General features: G+C 46.2%; 1 protein-coding gene across 4 annotated transcripts in view; it reads right to left on the bottom strand.

Moving 5' to 3' along the window:
- The window catches only part of ebf1a (EBF transcription factor 1a), a 425690-nt gene that overhangs the window by 169676 nt on the left and 243658 nt on the right, over positions 1 to 12356 (bottom strand). The window lies entirely within an intron of this gene.

Genomic DNA, 12356 nt, shown 5'->3' with positions numbered 1-12356 from the left:
ACCTCCTCTAGCCCTACAACTCTCCAAGATCTTTGCACTCCTCCATTTCTGGCTTCTTGCACATCCCTGAATTTCATCACACCAATCTAGGCCTTCAGCTGCCAAGGCCCTAAATTCTAGGATTCCTTCCAAAACCTCTTTGCCTCTCTAAGTCTCCTTCCTCCTTTAAGATGCCCCTAAAAACCTCTCTCTTTGACCAAGCTTTTAGCCATCTTTCCCATCCCCTGATGCGGTTTGGAGTCCAATTTTGTTGATAATGCCTTTGGGAAGCTCCTTGGGAGACATTTTCATACATTAAAGGCATCAAATAAGTACAAATTGTTCTTGCTGTTAAACTACTGGGTGAAAAAGGATGAGTACATAGGAACATATGAAAAGGAGTAGGCCATTTGGCTCCTCGAACCTGTTCCACCATTCAATCAAATCATGGCTGAGTCTATGAAGGCCTGAAAGGAGAATCCATATGTTGAATTATTGCTCCATTCCTGGGGGAGTCCAGGAGCATGCTTTCCCAGGACAATGTTGAATTTTTACATTATAAATTATGCATGTGGGTTTATTACTGTAACCATTCTATGATTATAAGTACTTACATACTTTGCATTTAATAGAACTTTAATCTAAAGAAAGGAAGTGACATTTGGATTTCCAATGGGCCAACCAGCCTTTCAATTACTAGTCACCTCAACAGTTACTCTTGCTTATCCTACCTTCTACTACTACTATTCTCAATTATCCACTGGACCTGGGATAGGTGGGGTAGTGGTTGAGAGCAGAGGGAGGGCCTAGTTTCACTGACCTATTAGGAAACGTACAATCATACAGCACAGAAGGAGGCCATTCAGCCTATCATGTCTGTGCTGACACTTTACAAGAGCTGTCCTATCAGTCCCACTCCTTCAGGTCTTTCCCCAGAGCCCTCCTGCTGTCTAGGATGGTAATGTAAAATGGTAGCAGCGGCAGTCCATTATGCACCCCACTCAACATTCAGTTCTACTGGGCCAATGTGACACTGTCTGTTTTGTATTAATACCTAAGTCTAATTTTTATCCCCTTGCGTAAGCCTCCACACGGCCGCTTAGTATGCTTGAGTGCCCTCTGTGGCTTGATTTTCTGCTGGCACTTAATATCTATGCTTGCATGTGAAGAGCTGCTGCTGGGGAGTTCCTGGTGCCTGTGAAACCATATCCCCTCAAGAGGCAGTGGCTTCAAGAAGATGAGACCAGTAAAGAGAACACTATTGACAGCAAGAAAAAAACATCCTGGTCTTTGGTGAGGGCAAAGACCTCACAAGAACTAACTGCCTCCTAACAAATCATATGGCAACATGACTTCCCCGTCTCCAGGAGATACAAGGCAACACACACACCATTGTCATATCAACTAAAGACACACATTCCTAATTATTTATTTTTCATCACCAGCAGCCAAACTGTCTGCTCTGATGTAAAGCTCACACTGTTACATGAATTATTGCACATTAAAAATAAAACCTGTCCAGGTCCAGTTGTGACATGGTGTTGTATGTAGCCCGTGTTGCTGGGAAGATTGCCCTGAAGGCTTGCGCTTAGCCTGCATGGGGTTACCTGAGCTTCTGGGTTCTTCACTTAGCCTTGACTAAGCTGAAACAATCTAGCATGACTCACTTGCGAGGCTGATGTTTGAGGCCAGTACAGGCGACAGTATTTCCTCAGGGCTATTCTCCGCTATAAAAGCAGCAGAAACCCCATTTGCATATAGAAGTGGGGTTTCAGCCGAAGTTATGGTGGCAGAGTGGGAGAAGCACAGGAAAAGTCAGCCCTGAGGGGTTACTTTTAGATGCTGGAACTTTCTGGGTCTGAGTAACTAAATGCTCACTGAATGCTGCCCTGTACAGACAGAGCAGGGAGATGAAGGATTGTCACTACGGTATGCTAAATCAGTTGCTCAGAATACAATGGGATTCTACAGTGTGCTACCAACTCCCAAGACAGGGTCTCTGCTCCTGATCACTGTCCGTTGCCCCTCCTAGACAGTCCACATGCTTGATTGCCAGACTTGGGCTTCATGATCCAATAGCTCACACATTGAGACTCAGCATCCAAGTTCAAGCAGTTGTTCATTCAGCAGGACACCAGGACACTAGAGGCAGAATTTTCCCCCGCTGGGGTGGGGGGGGGGGAAGAGTTGAAGAACAGGCATGCAGAGGCGCGCCTCCATTTTAAGGCCCGCCCAGCGTGACGTCCGCACGGAAGCGCTATGCGCTCCCTGCACGGGCAGAGGGGGGGAGGGATTCCCTGAGCTGAGAGTGCGCTCTTTCACGCATGCGCACGAAAGAGCGCACTCATCTCCCTGAGGCTAAGTGCTGCCTCAGGGAGATTGGCTCCACATTAAAAAATGTTTAAAATATTGAGAAAAAAAAATTCGCCGACATGTCCCCTCATGTGACACTGTCACATGAGTTGGGACATGGCCATAACTTTAAAAACACTTTAATTAAATTTTTTAAAACCTACATGAAACCTCATCCCGCCCGTGGATGAGGTTTCATGCTTTTTCTAACGCCCGCTGGGGCTCCTGGCCTGAACGCCAACCTTAAGGTTGGACGGGCAGGTCCATTAATTAGTTAAATGACTCTGTCAATGGCCTCAATTGAAAATTTAAATGGGGCGCAGTGACATCGGGAGTTCCGCCCGATTTCACTCCACGTCATTTTACGTGTTGGCAAGCGGGCTCCGCCCCCCCGCTCGTCAACGGGAAAATCCTGGCCTAGCTGTAATGGCAACACAAGGATGCTAACATCCCAGTGAAGCACATGGAGATGGAAGGAGATTCAAAGAAAGGCCTGCATTCTGATCTTACAAATCTTTAACTGTTATGAGGTAATCAGGCCACCCAGATACTTCAAATATATAAATAGGTCGCAGTGACTTTTACAATGTAGCAACAACAACTTGTATTTATATAGCACATTTAATACAGTAAAATTTCCCAAGGCACTCCACAGGAGCATTATCAAACACAATTTGCCACTGAATCACATATGGAGATATTAGGCCAGGTGACCAACAGTTCGGTCAAAGAGGTTAAAGGAGGAGCGAGAGGCAGAGAGGTTTAGAGAGAGAGGATTCTAGAGCTTAGGGCCCAAGCAGTTGAAGGCACAGCCACGAATGTACATAGGAACAGGAGTAGGCAATTCAGCCCATCAAGCCTGATCCGCCATTCAATTAGATCATGGCTGATCATCTAACTCAACACCACTTTCCTACTCTAACTCCATGTACCTTGATGTCATTAGTATCCAGAAATCTATCGATTTCTGTCTTGAACATGCTCAATGATTGAGCTTCTACAAGCCTCTGGGGTAGAGAATTCCAAAGATTCATTACCCTCGAAGAGTGAAGAAATTCCTCCTCATCTCAGTCCTAAATGGTCTGACCCTTATTCTGAGACTGTGTCCCTTGGTTCTAGACTCAACAGCCAGGGGAAACATCCTTCCTGCATCTACCCTGTCACACCCTGTAACAATTTTGTAAGTTGCAATGAAATAATGGCAGAGAGATTAAAATCAGGGATGCTAAAGAGGCCAGGATTTGATGAATGCAAATTACATATAAATATATAGATAACTAAAGCTGTATATCATAGCTATGTGATTTCCGCTCCTATTATAGAGCTTTGTTCACCAGGAGTATATATCAGGAATTGAGGAACAAAGGTTATTGTGCTCCACAAGATTTTTTATCTATTAATTTGGATTTGCAAAATCTACCCACAAAATCTACCCAATGTAGCTTCCGCAGGTTGACATAAAAAGCGCACAACTCTCTTCAACCCTCTGCTGCACAGCCCTGTATTATCAAGCAAGAGATTTGCATATGGCTAGCAGTGAATTCCTTGTCGCTTGTAGCAGTAATGATATATAAACTGATGGAGTTGTTTCTTGCAGGCTGCCTGTCAGAGCAATGCTCTGGCCTTGCCTGGATGTGTATCAGATCATTAGATAATAAAGTGTTAGATCAGGCCAGACTGACAGGGTCTGTAACTATCATTTTCTGACGGGCAGAGCTTTTTGTCACACAGGGAAAAAAATAGGAGGCAATGCTTATTCTGATCCCCACTTTAAATAGACCAGAGCAAACTTGCCACTTAACATTTTTTTTATTCTCCCCTAATTTTCTCTCGCACTCCCCTAAAGGTGCTGATTCATACTTGGGGCCTCTGGCTAGTATCTTGCTCATGTATCCAGCCTTGAGTTGTCAGCAGGTTATCAAGAACATACAGGGCACCACAGCCATGCCTGTCCTCACCATACTGGCACACGTTTCCATACCTGCACAGCCACCAAGAGAAGAAACCCCAGGTTGATTAAATGGAAGGGCTTTGTGCCCTCACAGGTAAACATAAAAGGTATCAATGTCCTGGTCAGCATTTATACCTCAATCAACACCACCAAAACAGGTTAACTGATTATTTCATAAAATCATAGAATCATACCGTACAGGTGGCCATTCAGCCCATCGGGCCTGTGCCAGCTCTTTGAAAGAGCTATCCAATTAGACCAACTCCTTGCCCTTTTCCCTTTCCAATTCCCTTTTGAAAGTTACAGTTCAATCTCCTTCCACCATCCTTACACACTGTAGATCATAACTACTAACTGTATAAAACAATTCTCCTTATCTTGGGGGGGTTGGGGCAGGGGGAGTGAGTGGGAAATCTCGGTCCCCAAGAACTGCCAGCCAATCAGAGGCCAGCAGCTCCACATTGCGGTCAATGCCACCAGGGGAGTGATGACAGCTGCTGGCAATCCACCCACCTGTCATACATTGTAATAAAGGAGCATTTTGTTATACTGCTCTCTCTGCTGCCCTCTCTGTTGGGGAGGTGTAAATAAAGTTGCTCACCAGTAGCTGCCTGCAGTTAGTCTTTCTCAGTGCATTACATAATACCACTAGAAGTCCAGGATCAATGTGGGACCCAGGCCACAGGAGAGTGAGGGTAGTATGGGGGTCGTTGGGAGGGGGTCGCTGGCAGGGGCGATGAGGGGTGGGGGGGGGGGGGTCAGAAGAATGGGCAGGGGTTTGGCTGCCAGCGGGCCCCCCCATCCGATGATGGGTCCCTCAATCAGGCAGTAAGTGCCTTTGAATCAAAGACCTCCCAAAGGGAGGTGGTGAGGGCATTTATTCAGGTGGCAGCCCACAAGCAAACTCAACAGGGTTTGCTTCACAGACTTCCCACGTGCAGCATGGCGACTGCCCCTCCTGCCGTTGGTATTCAACTAGCTTCAGCAGGAAGAGGCCCTTAAGTGGGCATCAACTGATATCGGGATGGGAAGGCCGTCCACGAGCCTTCCCACCCCCAACTTATCAGGGCAGCAGCAGGAAGGCAGTGGGGTCTCCACCTGCCACCCTCCCACCCCATTAAATGCCCTCTCCACCGCCAAAGTCGCCTCGGGGGAAGGCATTTAATTCCACCCAATATTCAGCTGGGACGTACCCGGTGATTTATAAAGCATAACTCCCCTGTTTTTGCACTGTATAGGTGGAATCTTATAGGTCTTGCTGAGGTGGCTTTGACAGCAGGACGGAGAAGTAGATGGGGCAGAGGGTGCCAGATCAGCAAGCTGATGAGTTCCTGCCTCCAGCCGATCTTGCCAAAGGCAGGGCAGAAGCAGCAAGGGCTACATGTCTGGCAGTGGCAGATAGCCAATTTGAATATGTAAGTGCCCACTTGTTGGCAGACTGGGGACACTGCTGGGATCTTATTGTTAGTGGACAGGTCGTCTCCTGAGGCCAAAGCCCAGCAGATGCTTAGAGGCAGCTTGCAGGCAGCTGCTTGGAAGGAGTCGCAAGGCTTCCTATACTCCCCCTCCTCACCCAAACCAGAGTCAGATCAGTGGGCCATAGCCATGGCCGCAGGCCTTCCTGTAAAGGAGGAATGGCAGCCTGGCTGCTGTGGCCACTGTTTATTTTTTCGAAATGGAAACATCTTCAGAGGGTGCCTAAAGATGGAGGCACCATCATGGACCCCATCCTACAGTGGTACAGCTCACCTCTGCCGATGAGGCTGTCATCCATCCAAGGTCACAGGCCTCCTGACTGGGACGCAGAGGCAGCTGATTAGCAGGCCACCTCTTGGAAAAACGTGCCAGCGGGTGCACTGACAGCAATTGCAGGGTTAGGACCTGAAAATAATCCCAACCAGCGATTATTTCTAAAGTGGGTAGGATTCCATCCTATGGGTAGAGTTTAATGCTCTCCGCAGTGGCTGCTTTGGTGGCTTGTGGACAGCTTTCATGCCCAGCAGTCAATTAAGGCCCTAAAGTGACTTAAGAACCTTATCCCACCGCAACCCAATGGCGGGTACGGAACTCATCATACAGGAATCCTGCAAAACAGACCCTGTCAGGGTTACTTGCAGGCTTCCGGGGAGTGTGTCCCTTGTGCAAAGGCACTCAGTGACTGGTTAAGGAACCCAGCATTGGGAAGTGGGGGGGTTCGGCTGAGAGCAAGTCTCTGCCCTTGCTGCCAACACCCCTCCCCCAACAGACTCCAACCCGCAATTCCCTTATCACCATCAATCACTTGTGACCTTGGTCCTTCGGCAATCCTGGGCCTTGGGCGGGTGCATTATCAGCAGCAGCCAATGCCTCCCCGGTGGCGCTGGCGAGCAAGGAAGAGCTGCTGGCGTCTGATTAGCTGGCAAGTGTCAGTGGGCGGGATGTCTGTCCCCTCCCTGGGGTCCTTGATCCCAGGAAAAGCCCACTGTTGCCCAGCTAAGTGCCTGATTGGCATTTAATTCGGCAGGCCTTTCCGAAAAGAAATGCCCAGGGCTATCGCTGGTTCTCGAGCTGGTGGGTGAGACCCCTGTCACCTCCATTAAATGTCGTTCCACGTCTCTGTTTATATAGCCAAGCATCCTGTATGCTTTTTTAACAGCCTTCTCATCTTGTCCTGCCACATTCAGCCATTTGTTTATGTACATCCCCAGCTTTCTCAAAACTTGCAACCCGTTAAAAATTAAATACGTTCTTTTATGTTGCTTCTTGCATTCTTCCTGCCAAAATGCATCACTTTACACTTCTCTGCATTAAATTTCATCTATGTGTCTGTCCATTTATCTCCCAGCTATTTGTGGAACATTCCTGTGAACATATGTTTGCCAATTTTACAACAGTATCTACGTTTGAAAAGTACTTCATTAGCTGCATTAGAACATGAGAGGTTCTATACAATTGCAGGTTCTCTCTCGTGATCATCTTTAGTACAGTTCTTTTCTTCCTCCCAACCCCCCACCTCTCCACCCAAGTTTTCTCTCCTGCTCGCTGAGGGAGTTCATTCTTGTTCGGGTCCAGTTCTCCAGGAACATGTATCCTCCCCAAGAGGCCTCTCATCCTGCGCAAACCTAGATAGGGAGTGTTGGGTAGCTTATTCTATAATGGAAAGTATCACTGCTCACATGTCCTTCTTCTTCTTCACCCATCCTATCCAGCTATCCATCCTTTCCAGCAGAAGTCATTGAATAGGGATGAGGAATGGGATTCAGGGTTGATTTTTCCCTTCTCTGGACCCGAAGCATTGGGATTAATCATGGGGGCCCTTTTTAGTCTGACTGACAACAGCTAACTTAGCTCTTCTGGTCTCTAAGATTCAATGTCACACTATGCAGTAAGGTTTGCTATCTAAAGCCTCAGAGAATCCAGAGGAAGGTTGTGGAATTTCTGAGCTAAGACGAAGCAATTATGCCTTTAAAGAAAAAATGTACATTAGATTTTAAATTTTCTGCAGCATTTTCCAGCAAATCTTTAAATAATTATAATATTGTATTTCAGAGCAATAATGGTGAAAATCAGTTCTCTAATTGAGAGTTACAGACAGCAGTGATATGCAAGGATACATCACACTAATTGGCTTCACTAATGAATAAATCTATAAGACAAAGAAATATTGCTTCCCCAATTGTTCAGAAGTGATATATACATACATACGCAGTTAAATAGGAATGAATTTGGAGGCATGCATTAACTTGTAATAAATACTGAGAGTTACTAGACTGGGCAGCAGGAAAGCTCATTGTCCATGCCTCCTGATTGTCCATCCATCTTGATTGTCCATGAGAAAGGGCTGTTGGCAGTGGTCGACAAGATGATCAGACAATGGCTATTACTGTTGCATAAGTGTCCTATCACCGGACCACTTCTTCCTCACCTGTCCCCATGTAATTGCCCATATTGTACAACAATAATAACTTGTATTTATAGAGCACTCATAATGTAATAAAACCTCTCAAGCTGATTCACAGAGACAGTATCAACAAAACTTGACACTGAGCAACAGAAAGGGATATTAGGGTAGATGACCAAAAGATTGATGAAAGAAGTAGATTTTAAGGACTGTCTTAAAGCAGGAAAGTGAGGTTGAGAAGTGGAGAGGTGTAGGGAGGATATTCCAGAGCTTGGGGCCTTGACAGCTAAAGGCATGACTGCCAATTGTAGAGCGATTAAAATCTCTGATGCTTATGAGGCCAGAATTGAGCAGCGCAGGTATCACGGAGGGTTATAGGACCGGAGGAGATTGCAGAGCTAGGGAAGGGTGAGGCCATGGGAGGGACTTGAAAATAAGGATGATAAACTTAAAATCAAGATGTTGCATAACTGGGGTGATGGGTGAACAGGAAAGACTTAGTGAGAGTTAGGACCCGGGCAACAGAGTTTTGAAAGACCTCAAGTTTATGAAAGGTGGGAAGTGGGAGGTCAGCCCCCAGTGAATTAGAACAGTCAAATTTAGAGGTAACAAAGGCATGGTCTCAGGGCAGATGAGTTGAGGTGGGGGGCAGTCTGGGGACATTTAGGTGGAAGTAAGCAGTCTTGGATTGGGTTTGTGATCAGATCACAAAATCACAGAATCTTTACAGTGCAGAAGGAGACTATTCAGCTCATGAGTCTGCACTGGCTCTCTGTAAGAGCATTCTACCTAGTCCCACTCCCCTGCCTTATCCCTGTAACCTTGCACATTCTTTCTTTTCAGATAGCAATCCAATTCCCTTTTGAATACCTCGATCAAACCTGCCTCCATCACCCTCTCAGAATGTTCGTTCCAGACTCCAACCACCCCCCCGGATGAAAAACTTTTTCCTCACATCACTTATACTCCTTTTGCCATATTTTGAATCTATGCCCTCGAGCTCTTGATGCTCCCTTGAGCGGAACAGTCTCTCACTATTTACTATGTCCATATCCCTCAGGATCTTGAATACCTCTAGCAAGTCTCCTCTCAGCCTTCTTTTCTCCAATTAAAACCTCTCCAATTTGTCCTCATAGCTACAGTTCTTCATCCCTGGAATCATTCTTGTGAATCTCCTCTGTGCTGCCTCCAGTGTCTTCACATCCATCCTCAAGTGTGACACCCAGAACTGGACACAGTACTCCAGATGAGGCCTATCTAGTGTCTCATCTTGGGGTTAAATATGACACCAATGCTGTGAATGGCCCAGGTTCTGCCTCAAACAGCTGCCTGGAAGAGGGGATGTGGCAAGGGAATGGAGTTTGTGGCAGATACCGAAAACAGTGGCTTCCATCTTCCCAAGATTTAATTGGAGGAAATTTCAATTAATCCAGACTATAAGCAGTCTAATAACCTAGCAACAGTGGAGGAGCCAAAAGAGGTAATGGTGAGGTAGAGCTGGATGCATCAGCATGCATGCAAACTGATGCTGTATTTTTGGATGATGTTGCTGAGGGGCCGATGAGAAATAGGAGGAGATCAAGGATAAATCCTTGGAGGCACAAGAACAAGAAGAGAAGCTACTGCTAGTGATTCTCTGGGTACAACTGGATAAATAAGAATGGAGCCATTTCCCCACCCCCAGCTGGATGACAGTGGGAGAAGCGTTGGCGGAGATTGGTGTGGTCAACTGTGTCAAAGGCTGCAGACAGGTCGAGAAGGATCAGGAGGGGTAGATTACCTTTGTCACAGTCGCCATTTGTGACTTTGACAAGAGTTGTTTGGGCACAGTAGAGGGGCAAAAACCTGATTGGAGAGATTCAAAGATGGGGTTGCCAAAAGAGGGACACGGTTTTCGGAGGCATTTAGTCCAATCACTTTGGAGAGGAAAGGGAGGTCAGAGATGGGACAGCAGTGTGCAAGAACAGAGGAGTCAAGGGTTATTTTTGAAAGGAGAGGAATGATGATGGCAAACTTAAATCAGGGAGGGACAGTATCCAAGGAGATGGAACTGTTAACAAGGGCCAGCCTACAGGAGGTGATGTTGGCTGGTCAGCAGTTTAGTGAGGATAGGGTTGAGGGAGCAGGAGATAGATCTCATGGACAGGATGAGCTTGGAGCAGGTATTAGGGGAGATAGGAGAGAAACTAGACAAAGACAGGAGTTCAGGGCTAAGGCAGGTGGGGGGAAACTTAGCGAAAGTTTGTCCTGATGGGTTAGGGGAAGGGAGGCAACTGATGAGGTCATCTGAATTTTAATGCACTGCCCTGATGCCATCCCCACAGACCAGCTAATCTTTCAATTTTTCTTTCTCTGCATTAGTTTAATTTGAATCTTCGTTTTTGCTTGCTAACAAGGCAGATGTTTGAAACACAGGGTGGCAGCGGTGACAATAGGGGTAAGGAATGCATCAGGAGTAAAATTGACCTCAGGGAGAGTAGCACAAAACAGGCAATGGCGAGTCGTCAGCCTGCTTTACACACTGCTCAATCTTCTTCTCCATTGGAAGCCCATGGAAAACAAAATCAGAGGGGCTGTCAAATAATTTCCAATCATCTATTGCAATAGTGTCCAAGACCAATTGCATGTCTAGTGTAAGATATGACTGGATGTCGTGTATCACTGGACATTTGGTGCTATATGGCATGGGGATATTTTCAACTGGGAAATAAAGGGGCTTCTGAATGTTCAAGCAACATAAATACAATCAACGGCAGTTTGACTAGTGTCTCCTTACAGCAACACAGTTTCAGAGAATTGAGTTTCTATGCTGGTTCCACATCACACTCTGACCATGGAGAGTATGGCTCTGAAGCAGGGGCACAGCTCGATTTGCTGCCACCAAAAGCCCAGTTGCGTTCTAATACTAACAAGCAGCTGGCAAGGATGGTTGGTGCTCTCCCAACTTTTCGCCACAGACCCCTGGTATAAACCGAAAGTTCTGTACTGAGCAGCTTGTCTGTCAGCGTCTGAGAAAAAAGGATGGATTAAAGGTTCAGACGTGGACCCATCAAATTACAGGCGCTATCTAAATGCAAATTCCAGTTGTTTCTGAATAATCTATTACCCATATGTTAGCTCGTTGTTTTCTTCCCCCTCCCTTTCCAGATGCTGACAGACTCCCTGCTTTTCCTTTCACGTTTTCCGCTTCATCTTTTTGACTCTCGTAATCACGCTGTATCCGACGTGATGTGGAAATGGCGTGACTTTCAACTGAAGACGAGCTTACCAATCTCGCTAAAATCTGAATCTAACAAGGTTTAACCACACAGCGCAGTTTGGAGGGAGGGGAGGGGGTGAGGCACGCATGGCGTGACATTGACGCAAGTTTTTCAGTTGACTGACCGTGGAATGGGGAAGTAGGTGTGTGCATCTGTCAGAAGAGGTTTTGTATCAACAACAAAAAAAACCTGTATTTATATACCACCTGTAATATAATAAAATGTCCCAAGGCTCTTCACAGGGGCATTATAAAACAGACAGTGTGTTGCTGAAAAAAGAGACATGACAAAGCTTTTCATCTTGCACTCATCAGGACACTCACAGGAATACAAATATAAGGGGAAGACAACAATTTATACTGTACGTGAAGAGAGTGCTGATTGGTTGGAAAGTGGTGTTGCCCTAGAGAATGCACCACTGATGGTGAGTGACAGTTAACTGCCAAGAATTGTTTGAAATTTAAACCAGGCAGCTTGACCCTGATTGGTCAAGGCAGTATGCTTCCTGGTTTAAAATTTTCCTGTCCTGACAACTGGCTTTGGGGTTTTTTTCTCTCTGCTACTGCTGCTGCCTAAAAATAACTCATAACAATTTCAAGGTTAAAGGCAATGCAAAACATTCAGGAAGACATTGGGAATCATTTCACCTGGTTCACATCCACCGTTCATACCTAGTTATTATTTTGTCATTTCCAGGGCACAGTCTGTGGTGTATGAGTTGGTGTGGGTGGGGGGATGTGGGGTGGAGAGGATGTGAGTAGCTGCAAAGAAAGTACCAGCTTATGAGGTCAAAACAGAACAAAAAGAAATTGTGGGGAATGTGACTGTCCAGGCACCGTTCCAGTTATCCTGTGACAATGATAAACAGCAATGATCCACTTTGGAAATGGGTGGGTGTGTGTGTGCGTGCATGCGTGCGTGTGTGCATGCGTGT

This window comes from Cetorhinus maximus, chromosome 10, assembly GCF_964194155.1.
Source record: "Cetorhinus maximus chromosome 10, sCetMax3.hap1.1, whole genome shotgun sequence".
In the NCBI taxonomy this organism is placed as follows: domain Eukaryota; kingdom Metazoa; phylum Chordata; class Chondrichthyes; order Lamniformes; family Cetorhinidae; genus Cetorhinus; species Cetorhinus maximus.
Note: the sequence above shows the minus strand (reverse complement) of the source record. Positions and strands in the feature narration are given on the sequence as shown.